The sequence below is a fragment of the Gallus gallus genome, chromosome Z (assembly GCF_016699485.2).
Source record: "Gallus gallus isolate bGalGal1 chromosome Z, bGalGal1.mat.broiler.GRCg7b, whole genome shotgun sequence".
Lineage (NCBI taxonomy): Eukaryota > Metazoa > Chordata > Aves > Galliformes > Phasianidae > Gallus > Gallus gallus.
In genome coordinates this window covers 26,742,899-26,755,003 of record NC_052572.1, presented here as the reverse complement: position 1 = coordinate 26,755,003, position 12,105 = coordinate 26,742,899, and the positions used below count along the sequence as shown (strand labels likewise).

General features: G+C 40.7%; 1 long non-coding RNA gene across 1 annotated transcript; it reads right to left on the bottom strand.

Annotated features, from left to right (window-relative positions):
* Positions 1–2,749: 2,749 nt before the first annotated feature.
* On the bottom strand, positions 2,750–9,565 carry LOC121108546. Its single transcript, XR_005843094.2, has 4 exons — positions 9,389–9,565; positions 7,625–7,702; positions 6,380–6,523; positions 2,750–4,893 (listed from the first exon to the last, which is right to left on the bottom strand). It is a non-coding gene; the product is annotated as an uncharacterized LOC121108546 (long non-coding RNA).
* Between the last annotated feature and the right edge of the window lie 2,540 nt (positions 9,566–12,105).

Genomic DNA, 12,105 nt, shown 5'->3' with positions numbered 1-12,105 from the left:
AACAGGCAGCAGATATACCAACGTCAGCATCCTATGTCAGCTGCCTCAGCCAAAGATCTGGTGCGATGTTCCTGTGAAAGTTCTTTCCATTAGTCCTGTTGTGAACTCTCTTCTAAGCAGAGCTGATCTTTTGCCATACTTCTTTTCTGTATGATCCTCACTTGGTTTGCAATGGTCTTGCTGTTTTTGCTACTAGAGCAGTTTTGTTGCACTTTCTCACAAACAGCCTCTCCAAGCCGAAGAGACTTGCACTGATATTTTGATATATTCATCTTTACCTTTGGCTTTTTCTGCCTCAGGTGATCAAATTGAATGAACTTTACTGCCATCTGGGGATGTAACATTTTCATTTCTGTTGATCGTTCTATCTTTTAATCTCATTAAAGAGACTCATTATGGAGTTTAAGGTATAAAAGAGAAAGCGTGTCAGTGTTTTTACTTACTGTGAAAACAGGTGGAGAAAATACAGTTCTCTCTGGCATCTCCTGAGAGTCTTTGAGGCTGAACCTAACAAGTGAACTCTCCAAAGGGCACACTCCTGACTGGTGAGTATGCACTGCTTTCAGCATCAGTGGAGGACAATGTCAATGCACAGCAGCACTGCTGCTGATCCATGTGAGGCCCAGGGAACAGGTAGGCTCTGCCCTGTATCTCAAACCCATCAATACTGGAACTGGAGAAGTACTAGATAAAGCAGGTGTTGAATATGCCTTATCTGCTGCTCTGCTGTAAGCTTTTGTGCTGGGTGTAGTGTTGCCATGCACATATAACATGCAACTGACTGAAAAGTCAATATTGGTGTGCATGTCTGATTAAAATGGATACGCAGTCTTGTACAACAGCCAGGAAGTGCCATGCCAGAGACTTGGAAAATGAATTACCAGACTCCCTTGGAACTAAGGACAACATTATTTCAATGCAAAACCTACAGACTATCAAAGGAATTAAGTCTAATACAAATGAGAGGAGGTGTTTTTTCACTCAGCAGGTAGCGGGTCTGTAAAGTTCCTTCCCAGAGGAAACTGGATTAAAAAATGTTTGTATCCCACCATAGGAAGATGGGATTAATGTTCAGAAGACAGCAGGTTACTCAGAAAACCATTCCAGGGTCAGGAAATCCTGACCCTGAAGGGTGGAGGTTCTGGGGACATGGCAGGGGTATATGTTTATCATAGAATCATAGAATGGCCTAGGTTGAAAAGGACCTCAAAGATCATCTAGTTTCAACCACCCTTCCATGGCAGGGTAACCAACCACCAGACCAGGCTGCCCAGAGCCACATCCAGACTGGCCTTGAATGCCTTCAGGGATGGGGCATCCACAACCTCCTTGGGCAACCTGTTCCAGTGCGTCACCACCCTCTGAGTGAAAAAATTCCTCCTAATATCTAACCTAAACCTCCCCTATCTTAGTTGAAAACCATTCCCCATTGTCCTATCACTATCCACCCTTGTAGACACTCATTCCCCTTCCTGTTTATACACTCCTTTCAAGTACTGGAAGGCCACAGTGAGGTCTCCCCGGAGCCTTCTCTTCTCCAAGCTAAACAAGCCTACTTCCCTCAACCTTTCTTCATAGGATTGGTGCTCCAGCCCTCTGATCATCTTAGTGGCCCTCCTCTGGACCCATTCCAACAGCTATGTCTTTCTTGTACTGGGGGCTCCAGGCCTGGACGCAGTACTCCAGATGGGGCCTCACAAGAGCAAAGTAGAGGGGGTCAATCACCTCCTTCTCCCTGCTGGCCACCCCTTTTTTAATGCAGCCCAGAACACAGCTGGCCTTCTGGGCTGTAAGCTCACACTGCTGGTTCATTTTCTGCTTCTCATCTACTAGGACCCCCAAGTACTTCTCTGCAGGGCTGCTCTCAAGGGGTCCTTCCCCCAGTCTGTATAAATACCTGGGATTGCCCCAACCCAAGTGCAGCACCTTGCACTTGGCCTTGTTGAACCTCATTAGGTTTTCATGGGCTCTCCAGACTGTCCAGGTCCCTCTGGATGGCTTCCCTTCCCTCCAGTGTATCAGCTGCACGACTCAGCTTGGTGTCATCTGCAAACTTGCTGAGGGTGCCCTCAACTCCATTGTTTATGTCATTGGTAAAGATGAAGAGCACTGATCCCAAGACCGACCCCTGAGGGACACTGCTTGTGACTGGCCTCCAGCCAGACATAGAACCATTGATCACAACCCTTTGACTACATTCAGCCAACCAATTCTTAATCCATCAAACAGTCCATTTCAAATCCACACTTCTCCAATTTAGAGAGGTGTGGTGAGGGACCATGTCTAAGGCTTTGCAGAAGTCCAGGTAGATGAAATCCATCACCCTTCCCCATATACCAGTGCTGTCACTCCATCATAGAAGGCCACTAGACTGGTCAGGCAAGATCTGCCCTTGGTGAAGCCATGCTGGCTGTCTCAGATCACCTCTTCATCTCATATGTGCCTTAACATGGTAACCAGGAGGATCTGCTCCATGATCTTATGTTGGTCTTGTGATTTCCCAGACATCTGTTAATGGCAAGTGCTGAAGATGGGCTGCTTAGCTTGATGTAACCTTCATTTGGGTCAGGGTGGCTCTTCTTATGTCGTACTTTCACGATGACAATATTAATGGCACAGGTAACAGGGCTGATGCAAAATAAAGGGAGTTTTGAAATCATGGATTATTTTAGAAGATTACTGATTTTGCTCTAGAACTGATTCATAAAAGATTCTGTTTCGAGAAAGTAGTAAACGTATAGCGGTTCTGATACAATTCCACACAATCTTTCTTCTTAACAAAAAGCATGTATCATCAAAGCATAGTGATCCTAAGTCAAGCCCTTGCTTGATAATGTTTTTCACAAGCAATCATTTTTACTAAGTAATCTTACAGTATTTATATAATCAGCTGGAACGTGTGTGATGTTATGTGCTTTTTTTCAGTGGTCTGCATTTATATTTGGGTGAGGGAACGGTATTAAATACAGCATTAGAATGAACTTTATTGTGATAAAAATATTTTGCTTTGCACTTGATGAAAAGGAATACTGATAAGGTCAAATAAATTATTATCTTGGTTATCATCTTAGTTGTTCTGAAGGGCTTGATTCTGAGGTGGGGAATGAAAGGAGAGTATGCAGAGAAAGTAACAAAAACTTTTTTGCTCTTGAGATAGCATTAGGGCCTAGACTTTGACTAAATTAATTCAAGGTATTTTATGACTATGTTGCACTTGCAGAGAAGATACCAGCACTCAGAGCAGGGCAAAAAGCTCTTTGAAACCCATCCCACCATCCCTCACAAATATCATCTGCTATTTCTTACCCCAGCAGGGAGATGCAGTTGTAGCACCTGTGGTGTTTCAGATGTTGTGCACTGAGTTGTAACAAACTGAGGATGCTAAGCCCCCACTTTATAAGGGACTTTTTCCAGTCAATTCCCACTGGTAGCATATGACCTTAATACTCTTTCTTCACTCCTGCCTTCTCACATGACCCACTTGTGGTCAGTTATCGGGCAACAAAATCTGTGTCAACAGGGATTCAATGAGAGTAACCATTAGCTTCCAATTACTAGTTGTTCAAAGTTTATCGAGCGTTGTGTCTGTAATTAGGGAACTAAGATGTAAACTGCAGTGTCCTTTACAAAGTCAGTCCTGTGGGAATAATTTCAAGAGCCAATTGCTGTTGCTGGATAGTAATTGGGAACCCAAAGGGATTCACATATGAATAACAAATGAAGGTGCACAGTAGTAGCAGGAATTTATACCTGGAACGTTAGAGTTCTTAATGACCCCATTAAAAGGAATAAGGTCATTTGTTATTTGAAGGATCATGAGATACTGCATTTTCTAAGGATAAAAAGCACACACAAGGTTAGGAAGTATAAATATGAGACATGAGGGCTTTCTGATGTCCGTCAGTCAGGACTGCCAATAGAATTAGCATTCTGTGACAGAACATTCCTTACATTTTTGTCACAGTAGCTTGAAGTCCCTGGTGTTGATAGCCTCAAATCAAACCTTGAAGTTAGGCAAGGCCGTTTCATATATCTCATTTTGTGAGTGTTTTACATGCCTGAGGTTCACAGAGCAGTGCAGATAAGCGAGTGGGTTGGGTTTACATTAGGAGATTAAATGAATTTTAGTGCAACAAACAATCTGGCTGAAGATCCAGACCAGATAGCACCTTGTAAAGCATGTAAGACAAACTCACTTTTCTACTAAGACGCACTTAAGACCAAGAGTTAAGTTTTCTGAATCATGCTGTGATAGTGAATATCAAAGATTGAATAGCCATTGGAATTGTATAAATATACTCTACATACACACTTTCAGATTACGGCTAACAACATTTGCAATAATTTGGTTCGAAAACAAGACAATCCTGAATTTCTTCACATCTCAGCTAAGCACTCTCATCACTCTTTCTATTCTAGAAGCCACTTCCTTAAAAATTATGAAAAGCTTTTGTATTAATCCTGAGATTTTCTGGGGAAAATGTATTCACATGGCTGTGATAAGTTTTACTGGACCTAAAGAGGTCAAGTTATTACTACCAGCAGTTTAAAATCCTGTACATTAACATAAAAGAGTGCCAGTGTTTTCAAACCTATAGCAACTCACTTGACAATAATATTGTAATTCACCTCCACTCCCCTCCTCCACCCTCCCAAAAAACAGCATGAAAAACCACCAAAAACATAGCATGTGAAATTCAGTTTTGAGAGAAACAGAAGCTTAAGTCTCCAAGGTTTCTTTCTCAGTTATTCATGTTATAGGCTTCTCACAGTGTTCCAAAATCTTCTTGGGTGTCCTGTCTTTGAGAGCAGGGGCTGTCTGCAGTGTCTACAGACTGCAACTGGGTCTTTCATCCACAAGTCTGAGGAGCTGGATCTCCAGCTCCTGGTACTCTGAGGTAAATAAAGCACAGTTATCAAAAGATGTATCTTACCTTTGACCACGTATACTAACCTTAACCCTTCACCTGGGTAAGTAAAATATAACTGTGTTGGGGTTTTCTTTGCTGTTGTTTGTTATTTGTTTGTGTGTTTGTTTGTTTGTTTGTTTTATAACTAAAGATGACCAGCTTTCAGTAGCATTTTCTTCTTTCCCCAAATATGCATTTTCTAGTCTCAAAAAGGTTAATATTTGGCTGAATAACACCACAAAGTAGCAATGTAACTAATGCTCTCATAAAACAGTGTTAGAAAAACTCACACTAACAAAGTCTAAAATCTACAGCTTCCCAGTTAAGTATAGAGAGAGAGCCTTGCAACTGGAGCACAGTCTGATTAACTGTTGTTTTGTGTCTGATACATATTATTTTACTTTTAAAGAAAGCTCCATGAAACAAGAAAATGAGCCTGGTTTTGTACAGATTTGTGTCCTATGCCTCTGCACTCATGTCTCCATAGTAATCTGCTTTCTTTCTCTCTCTCCTTTACCCAGCACTGCCTTCAGATTTCCTTTGCATTCCTGGAACATCTCCACTCACCATACTATCAAACTAAGACAGCATGGTTCCAGGTTACTTACAGAGGGATAGCTGATGGACAAACAGAAGGACAGTAGCTGAATTTCATTTTTTATGTTGTATTAGTGGAGAAACCATGTTGAAAGTGTCTCTGACAGCCAGCCAACTTTTAATTTCCCACAGGACTTCTGTGCATTCATATATTTTTGAGACATCTATCCCAATCAAAGTTACTTGAATTCATTTGTAAGATTTCAGACTGCAGGTGATTGGAAAAAAAAAAAAAAAAAAAAAAAAGACTTCACAGTTTCTGTTAAGCTAACAGGACATTTTCCTGGTCTTCTATTTACCAAGAAGGAATGCGTCCAAATATTTTAGTAATCTCCCTTCAAATAAATTGTGACAATTATGTTGAACATGCCTTCCAGTTTTAGTGTTGCCTTCTGTTTGCCAGTTCTTTAATTTGTATTTCATATGAAGAGGGCAAGAAATAATTAAACTAGCAACTGAGCATGTTGCTGTTATCAGCATGCTTCACTTTTCTAGAACTGCACTTGAACTTAGCTCTTCAAATATTCCCAGAGGCCACTGTCAGCTTCTCTGACTGTGACAGAGCTCCATGTGGACACAGGCAACAACCCAGCAGACTGACATTAGAGTAGATAGTGCTCTGACATGCATCTACCTGCATGAAGTGCTCTAATAAAATATGACTGAAAGGTCAAATTCCAGTTTCCTTTTGTGAAATCTGTTTTCTCCAGCTCCCCCACAGAGTTTTGACTGCAAGTCTCACTGCAAGCTCATCAACTTACCCATTATCAATTTCAATTGAAATCAATTGCTCTTTTCTTCACGCAGAGTCTATTAACTACATACTTCTCCTATACTCATCCAAATAAATGCAAAAATGCATTACACCATACCTCGTCCTGGAAATGGCAGGGTTACCAGGGGACTGTGTTGCCCAGAAGTGAAGAGGAACAAGTCAGATATGAGGGAGACAAGGCTGCTTGTGGATGACAAGGTCAACTGTTGAAAAATTGCAGACATGAGCAGGTTGCTGTAGGCTGTGGAAGGAAACACGTTACTTGTATCAGGGAAGAACGGTAAGTCAGGATTCATGTTTTCATCTCCGTACCGCTTCATTTTCTCTCCTTCACTATTAGGACATGGTGGCAGTGGCAGTTATTTTCTGCCTGTTTCCTGTCCTTTCAAAAGGGTCCAAACAGTTCTCCAGACAATACTGGTTGCCATGGTCCTGGGAATGACAATTTGAATCATCAGGATAACTACAGCTTTTAAGGAGCTTTGTGTAAAATGAGTGAGAAAAGGAAATCCAGCCACCTTAATTGAGGAAATGGGACCAGACTGAGAGTCCTCAGGAGACTAGTTAACGTTTGCTTGGTCTTAAAGTCAAATTCAAGTTCCCTTACCCAGAACAAATAAACAAAAGGTTAGAAACTAAACCTCTTACTCTTACATTTTCAAGTCCACTTAACTTTGAGAAATTAATTCTCAAAACTTAAGCTTTGCGAACAAGCAAATTGAAACACTTTTTTCTTTTTTTTATATCTGGATTTGTCTCTGTAGGTTTTGAAAGATTGCTTTCTTGGGGATACAACTGAAAAAATGTTCTATCTAAATTTTTGTACTATTTTGGTTCCTTTTATTGCTTGCATTTCCCCTTTTCATTATCTCTTAACAAGTAACAGCAGAAAAAAACAATGAGAGGAAAAAACTACCTCCTCTTCCAAAACCCATCAACAATTTAAGTGTGAGCTACAATGATCACACAGTATTCATCATGGAAAATAAGGTGAAATGTATTTCACCTTATGGAGGAGGGAGGGAGGGAGGGAGGGAGGGAGGGAGGAAGGAAGGAAGGAAGGAAGGAAGGAAGGAAGGAAGGAAGGAAGGAAGGAAGGAAGGAAGGAAGGAAGGAAGGAAGGAAGGAAGGAAGGAAGGAAGGAAGGAAGGAAGGAAGAGAGGGAGGGAGGGAGGGAGGGAGGGAGGGAGGGAGGGGGAGAGGTGAAGAGGGAGGGGGGGAGGGGAAATACAAGAAGCAGAATGGGACCAAATGTAGGCACTGTACTAGGTATGCAACCCAGTTCTTAAAGTATTCATGAAACTCTTGTAGTCACAGCCAAAAAGTAGTATCACACACTTACTCACTGACAACAACAGCCTTAATATCCAGATGAGCCTCGATCACTCTCACTACCCACTTATTTTCTGGTTGCTGTGACCTGCAAACAAACATCAACAGGATTGATAACATGCCTGTTAAGGATTTTTGTGAAACATTAGAAAGCAGAGCAACTGAACATGACTTTCATTCATCTTTGAAGTGCAGACTACGAGAGAAATCTTCCTTTTCCTTCCACTGATACTTATGGGATTTCTAGTAGTATCAGAAGTAACTGAAATCAACCTGCCTGGCTGAGGAAGATGCAGAAGACAACTGCTTCCCCTGAGAAGTTTCCACAGATCTCCTCTGAGCAACATAGCTCAGGATAAATTTGGGCAAAAAGTGTTCGCTTCCCTTTATTTAGGATAACACAGAATTTATGCACTGCTCAGTGCTTTAACATAGAATATCGGATGGATGAATCTAATTTACTTCAACACTTATCACCCATGCTTCTTTATTCAGTGGATGCATCAGTAGAAGGAGATTGGAACAACAGGAATTATGTTCTTTCACCCTTGGAAGAAAGAAATAGTTCAGCAGAAAAAAAGCATACTGGCTTCTATTTTTCCATCAGATCTTCAAATGTCTCAGGAACATTCTAAAGATTTTGCTAGATCCATGGCAAAGTGGACACATCTTCTAGCCTGCTTCTTTACTGTTCTGCTTCAATATAAGCATAGCAGGAGGGTATCAAGCTGAAAAAAGTTGTGGGACAACATTTACAATGTTCATGCATACACTTTTTAATACAAATCTCACATTTTTCAGATTCATTCTTCCTATGTTCCTTGTAAATATATTATTAATAGAAAGAAAAAAAAAAGCAGGCAGCAGTTAATATGAATTATTTGATGAGTTGTTTAAGAATGTTAGCTACCAGCACTGTACTCAGTACCTTGCTTTTTTTTATTATAGCAGAAAGTATTTTCAGTAACGTTGTGATGCTGGGTTTGACGTATACCATTATATTCCCTTTTATTCATGAAATAGTACCTCCTTAGTTTAAGAGATCTTCTACTATTTCAGTGGTTCTCTTTCCTCTGAAGAAAAGACATTAACAGATGATGTCACAAAGCATCACTCAATCAGCTGGGTTCTTACTTTAGGAGTTTTAAAATTAATGGCCTCATCATCATGCTGTTTTACTATAAGAGCATTAATCAGGAAGAACACATTTGCCACGAGTAGAGGATATCATAAGCACTTCTCCAAGATTTTTGCTGTAATTCAGCCTTCATTACCTTGATCATTATGGTAAAGTGCAATTTCGGACACCGTGGTGTCATTACCAGAAGCACTATAGCACTTTCCAAGGAAGCTGCATTCAGAAGATGTATTAGGAAGGTGAGGCTTTGGCAGCTGATGACCGTGTGTTTATATGTATGTCATCCAAGACACAGGAGGTATACAGGTGTGCTGCAGGTAGATCTGTGAACATATACCTTTACTTTGACTATGGCAGCATGATCTAATGCAAAGTTAATCCTGTGATTGTGCATTCTTTTTCAGTATCCTGAAGGGTGATAATCTGCATTGCTCATTTGCATTATTGACATGCATCTATAGAAGCCAAATTGACTGGCCATAGAGCAGCTCCTCAGACAAGGCCAAACTCTCTGACACATTAATGGCTCCAGGAATACACTAACATCTTCTTAATCATCCCAGAATATCTTGAAAAGGCCAACATTTTCCTTCAGAGTTTACTTTAAGGGAAAAATAATGTACTGTATATACTCACACAATAATCTTTTTCTCCTAAAATGCTGTCCAGTATTCTTCAAGGGTGATATGGCCACTGCAAAGATAAATCCAGTGAAATCTTTTTCCCAAAACATGATCAGAGAGAAAATTTCTATATTCTATATTCTGTATCCCATATTCCATATTCCATATTCTCAAGCCCCTACTCCAAAAATGGCAATAATCCAACAAGAAGAAATTTTCATTGATCTTCTTGATTAATTATATCTGTGCAAGCATTATCATGCACTCTCATTAGGCACCTGTTCTCACTCCACTCATAAGGAAAAAGTTTCAATTAAAGTAAAAAAAATCAAATGATTAAAGTACTATCCATTTCATTCTTTCTTTTTTTCTTTACCCTACATAATTAGAGGAAAATTGGCTTAAGTGTTCAGACATTCATCCAGAACTGCAGTCAGTTTTTATATAATAAAACAACAAGGCAGAATTCTGATCTCAGTTAAATTATGCAAGTGCAGAGCTGCAGTAAGTTCGGCAGCAGAACCAGTGTTCCCTGCTTGCAGTATTGGAGCCTCTTGCTTAGTCCTTTCATGCTCATGGGACTGGGGAAGTAATGCTATTCCTTACTTTCCATAAACACCTCAATACAAGGTGCAAGGGAAGGGATGCAAGGAAAAAATGCACTTTTCAGAGGCTGATATTTTTGAGTCACACTGAATGCTGTAAGTGTTGTAGGTACAAAGCTGGGAGGTGATGAGATGCAATTCTTCTGCAGAAAGGTAAAATATTTTCTCTGTTTTACTGAAGGTTATCCCTAAACTATGGAGTTCATGGATGCACATCATTATTATGTTGAACCATACTTCATGTGACGTGTATAAAAGATGAGAATATTTTTTATGAGCATGACTAAATATTTTCAGCTATATGAGTTACATGTTGAGGATATATGAGAGGGGACCATAGAAACCAACACTGTGATGTTAGTCTGCCATCAGTCTGTTCAAACTTGTCTTCAAGGATGGCATCAATAAAGTTTTCTTTCAATATGAGGTTTGTGCCTGGACCACCGAGAATGCTCAGGAGAGTACTGCCCTGTATTTCCTGCAGATATTTCTTCTTTCCAAAAGGTAACAGTGATCTCTTCCCAAAGCTGATACACTGTTTGCTCATTATTCCTGTATCTTTGATATTGATTTCTTTTTCTGCCGCATGGGATTTCATTTCCAGTCCTGTTTTTCATTTCCATCTTCACCAAAGAAGAACTGGAATTATGCCTCCCAGAACACCACTTTTAAAATAATTCAGCCAAAGCTTGAGGTGAAGCACCAGCCTCCAGCCACACAGAGACAGACTCGGGCTTGAGGAAACTTCACTGAAATCATGAGATTTGCCCCACCAGTGCTGAGATTCTGTTGTTGGAGGCCTATGCTTTTGAGAGGTAGAACTGAAGAACTCTATGGAAAATGCTTTTGACATTTTCGGTAATAAAAAGAGGAAATCACGCCTTTCAGTGAATGGCAGTTTCCTGCACAACCACATCTCACCAAGGCTCACCAGCTCAGCATGGTAGCAGGAGTGGCAATATAACAAACAGGTCCCATGAGATGGTGTTCACCTCTCTGAGCGCATCACTGACTGCTGTATGGAGGGCTGCAAGGCTGTATGGAAAGGTCTGTGGGACTGCTGTGGCTCTGAGAACTGCCTACCTTGCAAGGAGGAGAGGACAAGAAAATCCGAATTAGAATTCAGGCAGCTCTAGGAGGAACTTGCTTACTGTTTCCTTTGCTCCTGGCCAGTTCTTTTGCTGCAGAGCTATGGTGAGCCCCAGCCTGTTGTTTAGCTGGACTGTGTCAGACTGTAACATCAGCTTTGTGACACCCGTTTGCACTTTCATAGAGACTAATGTAGGAAGGAAGTGTTATTTTAAATCAGCACGCATGGTGCCATCTCAGGTTGCTTCCTTTCTAGGGATAGGAAAGGAAGCTCTCAGATGTTTTTCATATGGTTTCTTTGCACACGGAGGGCTATCCTATCATTCTCATCCATTACCATCACGGTCTATTTTGGGTTCATAAGGGAAGGGCTGTCCAAAGGACTTCATTACTAATATTTCCATGTCAGAAAATGGGAGATATTATTGGACTGGAGCTACTATCATGGAATTTTTGAGTAAGACAAGTGTTTTGTTGTCTGTGGCTGCGCTCCGTAATATGGTAAGAGCCTTCCTCTGCTTCAAGGAATTTGTCAGTTGGGCAGAAGGTAAAAATTCTTTGAGGCACAGGGCACTTTCATACATCCCAAGTGCTACACAGTTAAGTACACACGCAGTTCTCCCACTTCCCTGAATCATGCTACGTCTCACTCTGGGAACCCAGGGATTTTTGTTTATTATTTATGTTTTTATACTATTTCAATTCCTAGGGCTTGAACTTTTAATAGGGTTGCACTGTAATTGAATGACACTGAACATAGATGACAATTGTTTTTTGTTTTTTGTTCTTTTTTTTTTCCAGGTCAATTCATGCACAACCTTTAAGAGCCAAAGAAGACCACAGTAAAATAAATGCTCTGTGGACTAATTTTGTGTACAAGAAGAAGCTAGAATATGCTGGACAGAGGCAAAAACCTGTCTAAACATGCTCTTAAACCAGCTTCAGGATTCAGTCAGCATCAGCTCCCTTACAGGTTCAAAATTACCTCTGAACCACAGAGGAAAATTTCATTGTGGTTCCAGGAGGAAGGTGCTGC